The sequence below is a fragment of the Rhinoderma darwinii genome, chromosome 6 (assembly GCF_050947455.1).
Source record: "Rhinoderma darwinii isolate aRhiDar2 chromosome 6, aRhiDar2.hap1, whole genome shotgun sequence".
Lineage (NCBI taxonomy): Eukaryota > Metazoa > Chordata > Amphibia > Anura > Rhinodermatidae > Rhinoderma > Rhinoderma darwinii.
The window spans coordinates 71,423,005-71,436,397 of record NC_134692.1 but is presented as its reverse complement, the minus strand read 5'-3'; positions in this window follow the sequence as shown (position 1 = coordinate 71,436,397).

Here is a 13,393-nt window from a genome sequence, read left to right as displayed (position 1 = left end):
TACATGTGTGATCGCTGGCAGCGATAGGGAGAACGGGGGACTGAAAGTCCCCTGAAATTCTCCATCACTAACCTCTGACTTCCGGCGTCTGTGTCGGCAGCTCAATAAAAATGAAAGGAGCGCTGGTCACGCATGCGCACAAGCGAGACCGGCGCTCCATTCATTTCTACGGAGCTGCCGACACAGACCACGGAAGTCCGAGGTTTGTGATGGAGAACTTCAGGGGACTTTCAGTCCCCCGTTCTCCTTATCGCTGCCAGCGATCACACATGTATCCCCTGTCCTGTGGATAGGGGACACATGTCTTTTGTTTAATGGCAGAGCGGGGAGATACCTCCCTGCTCTGCCGTAGTGTTCAGTGGCGTCCCGCTGTAGCAGCCATAGCGGCTGCTAGCGGAGCATGCGGCCATGGTGGGGGCCCGTGCCGGCGGGCGACACGGGCCCCCTCATGCCGCGGGCCCCGTAGCAGTCGCTACAGCTGCTACGGCGGTAGTTACGCCACTGGGTGCTCCATACCCATGTACACTTCACAATCTGTGCTACTATCCTTTTCTAGCGGCATGCATCGATTGTTTTAATATGTGTGGTTCGTTAGTTTGCCTAATACAGCACAATAAAGAATTAAATTTATTTCATTTATATATTTTGTCATATGGTAGTTGGGAAATAGGGCTTCCTTGCCTGAGGGCATTTAGTTGTTAGATATTACGTTGTGCCTGCCAACTACCAAGGGTCTCCTTTCTGTATTTGTCACCTCCTAAATCCACGCAGGCAATAACCGCATTATAAACTGCGGTGATTGGCGGTAAAACGTCTGGTTTTGTGATGCAGTGTAACGTGTATGGCCACGGCCCGTCGATCGGTCGTTAACCCCGACGGTCGTGGCCATGGACAGCTTACCTGCCTGCAGCGTCGTCCCCCAGTCAGGCGCCGCACTCTCTTCCGGATTCCGAGTGTCTCCGGCGGGTGCGCGCAAAAACTGCAATCTGGCCCAGGATGTCCTGTGCTATAAAAAGGGCTCTGCCCTCTTGCCCTTTGCCAGAGCGTTGTTAGTTTTCCCGTTGTTCGTCTTGCTTATTGTCTCCCAGTGTCTTCCAGCCTCCCAGTGTACCTTGCTCCTGTATTCCGTATCCCGTATCCTGTTTCTGTGCCACCTAGTGCTATTGCCGTGCTGTGCTACCTACCGTGCTGTGCTACAGTCTACGCTACCCTGCTACGCCTCACCGAACGACTTCCCACCGCCTGGTTCTGGACGTGTCCGCCCCACCACTGCCTACGATTGCCTCAGGTACTCTCGCTGAACCATTGAACTGTGTACTTGGCCAGCTGCCATCCCCGCTACGCGGTACGTCCCAGTGGGTCCACACCCCGCATCGTGACAGTACGCTCTGGCCATGGACTCCGCTGGCCAATTCAAGGGCTTGACACCCTCCAAAGCCATGCAGGCGGATCTGCTGGATCTCCGAGCTAGGCAGGACCAGCTCCTCGTTGCCGTGGACTCTATGGCGCAGCAGCTAGTGACGCTAGTTGCCTCCATTCCTGCTTCTATGCAAGTTCCTCAAGCCGACCCTCCTGTTGCTCCTCCTGGCAGTTCCTGTACGGACCCTCGGTTCTCGCTGCCATTGCCCTCTCGGTTCGATGGAGACGCCAGTGCTTGTCGGGGGTTCCTGAACCAATGCCACATTCATTTTACCCTGCACTCTCGGGCATTTCCGTCAGATGGAGCCAAGATCGAATTTATCATCTCCCTCCTGACCGGCAAGGCCCTGGCATGGGCTAACCCTATCTGGGAACGTCAGGGACCCGAGACCCGAGACTTCCAGGAGTTCGCACGAATATTCCGAACCGTTTTTGAGGAGCCAGGACGAGTCTCATCAGCCGCCACCGCCATCTTCAACCTTCGCCAAGAGGACAACTCCGTGGGCGAGTATACTATTCAGTTCCGGACTCTGGCAGGAGAGCTATCCTGGAACAATGAGGCATTTGTGGCATCCTATTGGCATGGCCTGTCGCCCGAGATCAAGGACGAACTGGCTGCTCGAGACCTGCCTCCCGCGTTGGACGACTTGATTCTGCTTGCCACTCGGGTTGACATAAGGCTGAGGGAGAGATCCCATGAGGTTCGTCAGGAGCGCCGGCGCCCTAGACTGGCGCCCAACTTTCAGCAACCCCTCTTGCTTGCTTTTATCGCTTTGCCCGAGGTTCCGATGCAAGTTGACCTAAAATTATCGGTCCAGGAGAAACAGCGCAGGCGCACCTCTGGACTGTGCTTATATTGCGGCCTCGCTGGCCACGTCGTGCGTCTGTGCCCTCACAAGCCAAAAAACCCCAGCGCCTAGGCTTGGTTGGAGAGACAAGCCTGGGCATCAACACATTGAAGCAAGAACTCTCCTCCAAACTATTTATCCCTGTAACCATCATTGCTGGCGAGAGGTCTCATCAGGTCTCCGCATATCTGGACTCCGGCTCTGCAGCCAACTTCATCTGCCAGGATCTTGTGGATCTCCTACAGTTGCCCACTATCCCGCTTGAAAGGCCGCTGATCGTTGCCTCGGTGGATGGACTGCCATTACCAGACCCAGTTGTGTCCGTAACCAAGCCGTTGAAACTCCAAGTGGGAGCCCTTCATGCTGAGATCATCTCTCTGTTCGTCCTGTCCAAGGCCGTCAATCCCGTGCTGCTGGGGTTGCCTTGGCTTCGTCTGCACGCCCCCGTCCTGGATTGGAACTCTGGAGAGGTTCTCCAGTGGGGCCCGAAGTGTCTTGACCGCTGTCTGAGTCACATTCAGTCGTCACAGCCCGCTCCTCTTCAGTCGTTGGCAGGTTTGCCCCTCTGTTTCTCCATGTTCGGCGATGTCTTCAATAAAAAGGAGGCCGAGACCTTGCCGCCACACCGGGCATATGACTGCCCAATCGACCTGGTTCCGGAATCGTCTCCCCCTCGTGGTAGAGTGTATCCTCTCTCCTTGCCAGAGACCCAGTCCATGTCGGCTTACATCAAGGAGAACCTGGAGAGGGGTTTCATTCGTAAATCTTCATCCCCGGCCGGAGCAGGGTTCTTCTTTGTTAAAAAGAAAGATGGATCATTACGACCTTGCATCGACTACCGAGGCCTAAACCAGATCACGATGAAGAACAGGTATCCTCTGCCTTTAATTTCTGAACTGTTTGATCGCATACGGGGGGCAAATTTTTTTTCTAAACTGGACCTGCGGGGGGCCTATAATCTGATCCGGATTCGTCGAGGTGACGAGTGGAAGACTGCCTTTAATACTCGTGATGGGCATTACGAATACTTAGTCATGCCCTTCGGCCTGTGTAACGCTCCCGCAGTATTCCAAGAATTTGTCAATTACATTCTTCGTGATCTCCTATATGTTTGTGTTGTGGTGTATCTCGATGACATTCTGATTTTTTCCCCAGACCCAGTAACTCATCAAAGTCATGTCCGCCAGGTGTTGCTCCGTCTAAGAGAGAATCGACTTTACGCCAAATTGGAGAAGTGTGTGTTCGAGAAGAAGTCTCTATCCTTCCTGGGCTATATTATCTCAGATCAGGGTCTCAAGATGGATCCCCAGAAGGTAAAGGCCGTGCTGGAGTGGCCACGCCCCCAAGGCTTAAGGACCATCCAACGCTTTCTAGGATTCGCCAACTTTTACCGACTCTTCATCCCCAACTTCTCATCTTTGACAGCACCTATCTCCACCCTCACTAAGAAAGGTATGAATGCCAAGATGTGGACCCCGGAGGCTGAAACCGCATTTGAATCCTTAAAGAAAGCCTTCACATCTGCCTCCATTCTGCACCATCCGGACGTATCCTTACAGTTTTCGTTAGAGGTGGACGCCTCCTCGGTGGGTGCTGGTGCACTGTTGTTCCAGAAAAGACCGAAAGGCAAGGCCGTGGTATGCGGCTACTATTCCAAGCTGTTTTCTCCCGCAGAGCGTAACTACTCGATTGGGGACCGGGAGTTACTGGCCATCAAACTGGCTCTGCAGGAGTGGAGATACCTACTGGAAGGCGTGGTTCACCCTATCCTGATCTTCACGGATCACAAGAATTTGACCTACATACAGACGGCCCAGCGGTTGAATCCTCGTCAAGCCAGGTGGTCGTTGTTCTTTGCTCGGTTCCGGTTCGAACTCCACTACCGTCCTGCCGACAAGAATGTGAGGGCCGATGCCTTGTCTAGATCTTTCGAAACCGAGGACGCCATGGAATCTCCACAGAATATCATTGACCCATCCTGTATGTTCTCTGTGAATCCCCTGCAAGTCAGAGACATTCCTCCGGGTAGGACTTTTGTGCGTCTGGTTGACCGAGGAAGAATTCTTCGCTGGGGTCACAACTCTAAGCTGGCAGGTCACGCGGGTGCTCGTAAGACCCAAGATTTAATCACCCATCAGTTCTGGTGGCCCACGCTGCCCAAAGATGTCATGGACTTTGTCTCCTCTTGCACAGTCTGTGCAGCAAATAAAGTTGCTCACTCCAGACCTGTCTGCTCCAACCACTGCCTGTGCCCGTTGCCCCGTGGCAACATGTCGCTATGGACTTCGTCACAGATCTTCCTCATTCTGCGAGTTGCAGTGTGATCTGGGTGGTGGTGGATCGATTTTCCAAGATGGCTCACTTCATCCCGTTGACCGCTCTGCCGTCTGCTACGCGGTTGGCTGACCTCTTCATACAGCACATCTTCCGTCTGCACGGATTGCCCCTGCATATTGTCTCGGACAGAGGTGTCCAGTTCACCTCAAAGTTTTGGAGAGCACTCTGCGGGCTCCTTGGTGTGAAATTGTACTTCTCTTCGGCCTATCATCCCCAGTCCAACGGGCAAGTCGAGAGAGTTAACCAGATTATGGAGAACTACCTACGTCACTTTGTGTCCAGGCGCCATGATGATTGGGTGCAGTTGCTCCCGTGGGCAGAGTTCTCCTATAACAACCACACCAGTGAGTCGACCACATCCAGTCCATTTTTCATCGTCTACGGCCAACATCCTCGTATACCTCTTCCTGTTTCTACAATGTCCCAGGTGCCTGTAGCCGACTCCACCTTCAGGGACTTTCTACAGATATGGCAACAGACCCGATCTTCTATCCTCTTGGCGGTGGACCGCATGAAGAGAAAGGCAGATAAAAGAAGACGGGTTCCTCCGCAGTTCCTTCCAGGGACTAAAGTCTGGCTGTCTTCTAGGAATATCCGACTGAAGGTGCCATCATGCAAATTTGCCCCGAGGTTCCTTGGTCCCTTTGAAGTCCTGCTACAAATTAACCCGGTATCCTACAAGCTGCGGCTCCCCCCCACCCTCAAGATTCCTAACTCCTTTCACGTCTCCCTGCTAAAACCGGTGGTCCTGAACCGCTACTCCAGGACTCCTAGTCCCACAGTGGTTCCTGGCGGCCCATCTGGGACTTTCGAGGTAAAGGAGATTCTGGCTACCAAGAAGGTGGGAGGAAGGACATTTTATTTGGTGGACTGGAGGGGGTTTGGCCCAGAAGAGAGTTCTTGGGAGCCAGAGGAAGTTTCTCTCTCGCTCTGGTCCCAAGAAGAGGGGGCGTAAGAGGGGGGATACTGTAACGTCTATGGCCACGGCCCGTCGATCGGTCGTTAACCCCGACGGTCGTGGCCATGGACAGCTTACCTGCCTGCAGCGTCGTCCCCCAGTCAGGCGCCGGCACTCTCTTCCGGATTCAGAGTGTCTCCGGCGGGTGCGCGCGCCCGGGCGTGCACGGCCTTAAAGGGCCAGTGCGCGCGTTTTTGCAAAAACTGCAATCTGGCCCAGGGTGCCCTGGGCTATAAAAAGGGCTCTGCCCTCTTGCCCTATGCCAGAGCGTTGTTAGTTTTCCCGTTGTTCGTCTTGCTTATGGTCTCCCAGTGTCTTCCAGCCTCCCAGTGTACCTTGCTCCTGTATTCCGTATCCCGTCTCCTGTTTCCGTGCTACCTAGTGCTATTGCCGTGCTGTTCTACCTACCGTGCTGTGCTACAGTCTACGCTACCCTGCTACGCCTCACCGAACGACTTCCCACCGCCTGGTTCTGGACGTGTCCGCCCCGCCACTGCCTACGATTGCCTCAGGTACTCTCGCTGAACCATTGAACTGTGTACTTTCCGGTTTGGTCAGCTGCCATACCCGCTACGCGGTACGGCCCAGTGGGTCCACACCCCGCATCGTGACATACAGTTTGGTGACGCAGTTTTTACTGCACTGCACAATTCCCCAACATGCAGTGGTGTAGCTAAAGGCTCATGGGCCCCGATGCAAAACTTCTTATTGGGCCCCCCCTGCAAACTTCTCATGGCCAACGGCCCGCAGCTTTCAGCTGCATCGCTGGGTCTCCTAAGTGACCCAACAATGCAGCACTAGCAGCCAGGGGCGTCACTAAGGACTTAAAATGTCTGGGGCAATAGCCCCAATACATATACCCCAAATAAATGTGTATGTGTCTGTGTGTGTGTGTGTATGTGTATGTGTGTGTGCATAGGAGACAGCAGATCTATAGCACTACAACCCTATAAACTATGGATAGGATTAGATACCGTGGCTCAGCAGACAGTATCACACGATTGGATTAGATACACAGCTCCGTAGACAGTATCACACATGATAGGATTAGATATAGGGCCCAGCTCGCTGACATTGTGGCTCCAGCGCTGGACCCGGGAAAGGTAAGAATAATAATTGTTTTGCTTTTTTATGTGTTACTAATTATTTTCTTGTGTTTTTTTACAGGTTCGATCATTGGTCTACGTCAGATTCGAGGACTACTTCAATGACAGCTTTTTTTATTCTCAATAAAATGGTTAATGAGGGTTGTGTTTTTTTATTTCAATAAAATATTTTTTCTATGTCCTTGTATTTTTTTAAACTTTATTATTACCGCTTTAGTAATAGCCGCTGGCTGATTGACAACCTCCATTACTAAGGTGGGGCTTAATGTTATGCAGGTGCAGAGGCTAACACTAACCCCTATTATTACCCCGGTACACACCGCCACCAGGAGTGCCTTGTACGATCCAGTACACGACCATCTGTAGTGATGGTCGGCACCGTGGAGGCCGCAGGCTGGTATTATAAGGCTGGGGAAGGCCAAAAACAGCGGCCCTCTCCACCCTCGTAATGCTGGCTGCTGCTGCTGTGTTGTATCTGGCTGGTTATGAAAATTGGAGGGGACCCCACATCGTTCTTTCCAATTATTATTATTTTTTTCAAAAATGACGTGGGGTCTCTCCCATTTTTCATAACCAGCCAGATACAATAAAGAAGCAGCAACAGCATAGCATTATCAGGAGGGGAAGGACCCCTGTGCCTGATAATACCAGCCTGCGGCCGACCATCGCTACAGATGGTCAGGTACGGGATAGTACGCGGCTCTTCCCAGCACCCCATGGTGGCGGTGGGTACCGGGGTAATAATGGGGGTTAGTGTTAGGGTGTGTTCACACACTTAAAACGAAAAAAAATCTCAAAATTTAAAGGGAAAACAGCTCCTGATTTTCAGACGTTTTTTGAGCAACTCGCTTTTTTCGCTTCATTTTTTACGTCCGTTTTTGGAGCTGTTTTCAATAGAGTCTATGAAAAACTGCTCCAAAAACGTCCCAAGAAGTGTCCTGCACTCCTTTTGACGAGCCGTCATTTTATGCGCCGTATTTTGACAGCGACGTGTAAAATAAAGGCTCATGGGAACAGAACATCGTAAATCCCATTGCAAGCAATGGGCAGATGTTTGTAGGCGTAACGGAGCCGTTTTTTCAGGCGTAATTCGAGGTGTAAAACGCCCAAATTACACCTGAAAACACTGCGTGTGAACATACCCAAAGCCTCTGCTCTGGCTAACACTAAGCCATCGCCTTAGTAATGGACGCTGTCACTCAGCCAGCGGCCATTACTAAGGCGGTAGTAATTTAGTTTAAAAAGAAAACATTTTATTGATAATAAAAAAAGCCGTCATTGAAGTAGTCCTCGAATCCGACGTAGTCCAACGACCGAACCTGTAAAAAAAACACAAACACAACAAAAACGATTAGTAACTGTAACGTCTATAGCCACTTTCCGTCGTTCTGCCTTAAACCTCGACGGCCGTGGCCATGGACATCTTACCCCTGTGCAGTGTCGTCCTCCTGTGAGGCGCCGACACTCACTTCCGGACTTCGAGACGGTCCCCGGAGGGCGCGCCCGCGCGTGCACGGTCTTAGAAGGCCAGTGCACGCATTTTGCAGGAAGTCTGCAATCTAGCCCAGGATGCCCTGGGCTATAAAAAGGGCTCTGCCCTCTTGCTCTTTGCCAGAGCGTTGTTTGTTTATCGTGCTAATGGTCTCCCAGTGTCTTCCAGTTTCCCAGTGTACCTTGTGCTGTATCCCGTATCCTGTTTTCGTGCTACCCAGTTCTAGTGCCGTGCTGTGCTGTTGCCATGCTGTGCTACAGTCTCGTTTGATTTGCGACACCTCACCTGACATCTTCCCACCGCCTAGTCCAGGGCGTGCCTGCCTCGCTACTGTCTACGATTGCCTCAGGTATCCTCGCTGAACTATTGAACTCTGTACTTACCTGTTTGGCCAGCTGCCATCCCGCTACACGGTACGGCCCAGTGGGTCCACACCCCACCTCGTGACAGTAACACATGTGTTAGGCTTAGATACAGGGCCCATGTGTGATACTGTCTGTCAAGGAAGGCTTAGATACAGGGTCCAGGAGACAGTTTTACATATGGGCCCTGTATCTAAGCTTACCATGTGGTTATGTAAGATGCTTAGATACAGGGCCCCAGCAGACAGTAATGTTATACAGTATAAGATTACGGTCTACTGGGGCCCTGTATATAAGCCTACCGTGTGGTAGGCTTATATACAGGGCCCATCAGACAGGATCACACATGGGCCATGTATATAAGCCTACCATGTGATTGGCTTAGATACAGGGCCCAGCAGACAGCATCACACAATCTGAGATCCTGTCTCATGGGCCCTCTAAGCCTGCTACATCGTAGGCTTAAAGGGGTTGTCCAGTCCCATAAACATGGATGGCCTATCCTCAGGTTAGGCCATCAATAGCTGATGGGTCGGGGTCCGTCTCCCGACACCCTCCAATCAGCTGTTTTGATGGGGCCGCAGCGCTCGTACGACAGCTGTTTCCCCTTCATTTCACTTACTCGCTCACACTGTGAATCGCCGACACGGATTCACAATGTGAGCAAGTGACTGGAATGAAGGGGAAGCAGCTCTCGTACGAGCGCTGCGGCCCCTTCAAAACAGCTGATTGGTGGGTCCCGGGAGACGGACCCCGCCAATCAACTTCAGCAGACAGGGATATTAATCTTACCCTCCTCTTCAACCGCAGTGGATGTCCTGACTCTATCCGGGATCACGATGTTGTGCACGGTGCATAGCGTTGTGACCTCATGCGCTGCGCACAGCGCTGTGACGTCAGGACCTCCGCTGCACTCTGGAAGCAGGAAGGTAAGTACTGTAGTTACTATAGTAACAGGGGCCCGTGGCCCCAGTTACTATAGTAAGTTTTTATTGATGTGGTGCGGGGGGCTGCGGGCCCCCTGGCTTCGGGGCCCGGTCACATTTGCGACCGCTGTGACCCCTATAGCTACGCCACTGCCAACATGGGATCACAGTGTAAGGCCAAGGCTCCCCAGAAATTATACGCACGCAGTAATCTCAAATTTGTGTGGGAAAATGCATTTCGATATCACATAATGTCATATGTAGCATGTGGCTCATAGGAACGTATTGCACACAAAGTGTGATCTCAGCATAAACTCGTATGCAATATGCTAGCTGCACTTATTTGGAAGTAGAGGAAGGGTATATAATTGGTTTTATGCGATTACTATTGTTAAAGAGGCTCGTAATTAGTGGGGTTCACTGGCTAGTGTCACCCACTCTTACTACATCCTTTTATTAGGGTCAGCAAGTTTATGCCTAGTTTCCCTACCTTTTCTCTTGTATAACACTTAGGGCGGATTCACACGAACGTGATTTGCGTCCGTGCAGCCCGCGTAGTTCTCACGCGGCTCGCGCAGGCCAATACAAATCTATGGGGCAGTGCAGACAGTCCGTGTTTTTTGCGCATCGTTAGTCCGCTGCGTAAAACTCGCGACATGTTCTATATTTCGGCGTTTTTTGCGCATCACACACCCATTGAAGTCAATGGGTGCGTGAAAATCACGCATGCCACACGGAGGCACCTCCGTGGAACGCGCGTTTTTCACACCAGACTGGTTGTCTCTATGCTAATGAGTTAGAGCAAATTTGTCAAAACCAGAAGAAAGCAGGAAGTGGTTTAGAGCCCTGGTTTGAAAATACAACATACCGGACTCCAGCAGCACAAGCAAGTTGCAGCCATGCCACACCACATGGATGTGGAGCAGCTCATAAGTTTAGTGCAGGAAAGGCCGGAGGTATGGAACACCCACGTGGAGTCATACCATGACCGTACACTGAAGGAGGTTGCATGGTAGCAGATTGCGGAGGCACTCTTCCAGCAGGATTGGTCCAAGAGCACCACCCGCGACCGTCAACGCCTTGGTGAGTCAATGTCTTTATAGATATATGTGTAATATCATCCATATTCACTAGTGTGTCCCTGTGGTAACATTTCCTCTCATGCCCAACGTTTCCGGTCAGTCGCAGCTTTTTCAGCTTCAGTAATGTCTGTTCTTCTCTGTAGGTGTCGTCCTCTCGTTTCTAAGCAGTGCCTGTGTGGGCAGTAACATCATGTGTGTCCATTTTTTGTCCTGTTCATTCTACAGTGGATGATGTCAAGACACGGTGGCGTAGCACACGCGACCAGTTCCACCAGGAATATGGGTCCAGAGGGCGCAGCGGAGATGGTGGCACCAAGAAGCGCCGCTATATCTATTACGACCAGCTGTTGTTCCTGAGAGACATCATGGACATGCGACAGTAAGTAATCGACCTTTCACCGTTTTGAAAAAGTGACCTCGCTGAAATGTCATATACGGCAAAGAGGCTGGGTTTTCCAACAGTAAAATGTGTTACACAACAATCGTTTATATTATTCTAGAACTAGCGACAATCTGGACGACTCTCAAGAGGAGGCATGGGCCGAGTCGTCTCAGGCGTCCGAAGCCGTCGCTCCCCTGGTGACCCTAACCCCGGATCCGACAGCAGAGGAGCCTGGCCCAGTAGCCTCAGCGCCAGAAGCAGGCCCACCAGTGGAAGTGGCACCTACGCCTGCAGCACCCCGACGCAGACAGCCAATGAACCCAGCCGCAGGTGCACAGGTGGACGCTCGGGTGCTGGACTACCTGCGCCGCGCCGCAGATGAGGACAACTGTGATTTTTTTTCTGCCGCAGCATGGCCCCATTAATGCGCCGAGTACCGGAGCATAGGCTGGGGCGCCTCCAGTCCAACATTCTGTCGCTGATAGACAGTGCTACACCCCCGCATAATCCAGGGCGGTGCTTCTCTGCAATCGAGCAGTGGCATACTGTCCCAGTGCCCTCGGCGGGGTCCCATTTCGCTGGGCCCTCACAACCGCCGCCCCCCCCATCGCTCATATGCCGCAATATCTGCCAGGGCCTAGCCACTTCTCCCCTGGTCCGATGGCTGGCCCTGCCCGGCATTTAGCTCCCTACTACCGACCCGCCCAAACCTATCCGCCTCCCATACAGCCTCATGGCTACCAGCCCCAGTTTCATCATCACTATGCTGTTCAGGAACATCCTCATCAGGGCCGTGGACAGCATAGTGGTGCTGATATGTCCGCCTACAACTCTCCACCGCATTCCTACCATGATTTGTAGGTGTGCGTGGTCAAGGCCCTTGATGTGAAATAGTGGAAACCCTTCACAGGGTTGTGTTATGTTTTGTACGTTTATAGCATCATGTTGGTGCAAAAATCCCAGTGTGTATTTCATACAACTATGTTGTTTGTATTTTTTGTGTTTGTGTGACAAGAACATAAACTCTGAAGTTATTTGTTTAAATCTGTGTGGACAATCCTTCTTTGACATATCTCACAAATTATTATTGCTTCTCACGGTAAGAGGTCACATGTCCTAACAGGTTTGCAGGGTACCACATTTATCTACGCCATGGTTGAGGTATTAGTTTATCGGTAGGGGTTTGTAATTGCAGGTACTAAGGTGTTAGTATTTTGTCGCCAACAACTAGCTTACCACGGGCCGAAAGGGCCGCTGACATAGGACAGGAAATCATTGGTCTAGACAAGGGTATGTTGTTTCAATGACTTGGTGGGCACAAAAATGGGAACTACAAACCCCTACAGATTTCTAAGCTCGCAACCCATGTCAAGGGTCCTCAAGTATTGCGAGTCCCTAACACAACTACCCCCCCCCCCCCAAACAAAAAAGGACATGGGTGAGAAACAAAATTTCTCTACAATAATGATAACTTTAAATGCCAACGTGCTGCCAGGGTACAGCTCCTGCAGGGCTGTCAAAATACTCTGCAAATTGCTGACGCACTCGGAGACCAGATGTCTGCTCGAACAGGCTGCACAATGTTGGTGGTGGGTGCAGTTGTTCACAGATATTCCCCATCATAACTGGCATCATGGATGCGGGTAAAGTTATGCAGAACAACACACGCTTTGATCACACGTGTCACATTGGCCGAGGACATTTGCATTGATGTCATAAAGGCACATTCCACACATCTTCGTGCTCTGCTTAGCCGGTTATTGAACATGCGCCTGCGGTCATCCAAGCCCCTCTTCGCAAATGGACGCAATACTTGTCTTGTCAGGGCAAAACCCTCATCTGCAAGCATAACATATGGGATTGGTGGGCCGCTGGAGCCAGGGAGGATGTTAGGTTCGGGAACATCAAGTTGGTTTGACATTAGGCACTGGGCCATTCTGGACGAGCAAAATATGCGTGCATCAGCAGAGCTTCCATACGACCCGATGTCTACTATGGTAAAGCATAAATTACTGTCCGCCAAGGCCAACAAGACTATCGAAAAAAACTGCTTGTAGTATCTCGAGCCAGAGTGAGGGGGTTTCTTCACACGAATGTGCTTCCCATCGAGGGCACCAATACAGTGTGGAAATTGGGTGTCGGTAACAAACTGCTTGGCTATTCGAAGCCAGTGTTGGGCCGTTGGCTGAGGCATCACGGTTCCTCTTCAATCTCAGCCACAGGACGACACAGGTTGATGTGACAATGCCGGAAATTGTGGACACCCCAAGCAGGAATTCGAAATGACGAAAATGGTAGCTATTGCCTGTGGCCAAAAATCTACATGAAATCAGAAACACAAACAACAAAGCAGACATGTTAGTTAGGACATGAAGCACATAAACCACTGTGTAAACTGGATTAACACACATCACATACCGCAAGGTGACAAGGAGCCGCTCCTCTGGGGGAATGCAGCGCCGCATGTTTGTGTCCTGGTAA